Below are 1927 nucleotides of genomic sequence, written 5' to 3' on the forward strand. Positions count from 1 at the left end.
TTAGTTAAAAGGCACAATAATAAAATTAGTAACCTTTGTCATCTAACCAAAAAACAGATTATTAATACAACCATGACATTCAATTACCTTGTGAAAAAAAAATAAACTTTTTTTCTTGGTAAAAAGCAAGAAAAAAACTCTGAAGTTAATCCTTGTAACTATTGTGTAATTAATAAAGTGATCATGCAGTCATTTTAAAAAAATACATTGTGATTAGTCTCCATCAGCCATCTGTATTAGAGCCCTGTCTTTCTTGTATAAAATCTTCATGAGCTGCACATTTCCATAAACACCTCTTCATTTAAATTGCTAACCCACAGGACTGTATTACCACCAGCTGAAACTCCAGGGATACCCACTCATCCAGCAATGGCTAGAGCAGAATTTGGAATAGCCCAAAGACTCAGAGCTCCTGGAACAGCTAAAAGGGGTGTCTCCTTGGCAAATGCTTCAGCAACAATTGGATCCAATGCAGATTGTGCATCTCCAGATGGAAGATCAGGTCAAATATAATCCCTACTTTTATCATTGCTGTATTTTACTTTCAAATTCACAAGTTTGGAAAAGTCAATCCTTAGAGTACAGCAAGAATTATAAATATTCTGACCATCTAGGGCTAGTTTTGCTTGTTGAGCATGTACTGGATCACCATACTGGAGCAAAGCTTGAAACTTGTTGTTTTTGTAAATGTGATTACCTTCAATACAGCACCACACATAGAAAATATTTGATGAAGAACATCAAGTATTACAGAGTAGTGCAAAATATCAATAATTATTCTAAGTGCTGGTCTCTGGGCTGAAGTCACTGCACTTCCACTAACTGTGGTGTTTCTAAGAGGAGTATTTGCTGTCTGGACAGATGTCACAGCTTGAAGCACTGCTTGTGCATGTTGGTTTAATGTATTATCTTTAGTTCTTTGTGACAGGAGTACTGGATATAAATAGGTTGATTACAGAGATGAGGTGTCACAGCAGAACAGTAATTAGCCATAATGGTAATAGCTGCTTCCTCTGTTGGCAGTTCCCAAAATGCCTGTTTTTCTTTTTTCCCTTTCAGTATAAAGATATTGGTCCCGTTACCAAAATGTAAGCCTAAAGCAATAACTTCAGTTTCTGTCACTTTCCAGGTAACTTTTGAGCATGAAATACAGGAGAAGGAGCACCATGCATTTTATCTTCTTTAAATTTCTTATTATCATTACCATTGGCTGTAACAACCATACCACTCAGAGTAGAGTTTCAATTACTGAGAACACTGACTGAGAGTAGTTTGTCAGATTCTCTCTTCATACCAACAGCAACCTCATAGACAATTTTAACCATTCCCAAACTAGAAAAAACTTCACTCACATTTTTAGTCAATTCTTAATCACAAAGAAAAGTGATTTGTGCTGGGCATGGCAGCACACACTTGTACTTCTAGCTACTTGAGAAGCTGAAGCAGGAGGATGTTAAGTTGGAGGCCAGTGTAGGAAATTTAGTGAGACCCTATCTCAAAAAAAAATAAACATCTGGGGATATATAGAGAGCCCTGGGCTTAATCCCCAGTATCATTAAATAAATAAAGAAGACAAAAAATCATTTCTAAACAATAAGATGATACAGATCTCCAAGCTCAATAGAGCATAATCAAAATATTTAACAAAATATTTATTTAAATTTTCTGCAAATAATGCTAGAGAGTCATCAGTTTGGAAGTGAAAGGAAAGTTTTTAGTAAAAATCTGAATTTGACTGCCCACTGAGTATCTTCCTTGCTGTAGGATTTTATGCAAGCCCTTCACTCTTTTATAGCTAAATTTGTCTGGGCATTTTTTTCTTTTAAAGGAGGGATTTGATTCAAGCTTTTGACATTATGCTGTGTGAGAATATATATGCAGAGACATTAGCACAACCCATGATACAGGATAGGCTGTCAACAGTGCA

The 1927-nt window shown here is 35.8% G+C and overlaps 1 pseudogene across 1 annotated transcript; it reads right to left on the reverse strand.

Annotated features, from left to right (window-relative positions):
• Positions 1 to 213: 213 nt before the first annotated feature.
• LOC306652476 (polypyrimidine tract-binding protein 2-like) lies at positions 214 to 1325 on the reverse strand (annotated as a pseudogene). The gene has a single exon. The product of its transcript is annotated as a polypyrimidine tract-binding protein 2-like (transcript).
• Positions 1326 to 1927: the final 602 nt, after the last annotated feature.

This window comes from Sciurus vulgaris (genome assembly GCF_902686455.1).
Source record: "Sciurus vulgaris genome assembly, contig: HiC_scaffold_238_arrow_ctg1, whole genome shotgun sequence".
In the NCBI taxonomy this organism is placed as follows: Eukaryota; Metazoa; Chordata; class Mammalia; order Rodentia; family Sciuridae; genus Sciurus; species Sciurus vulgaris.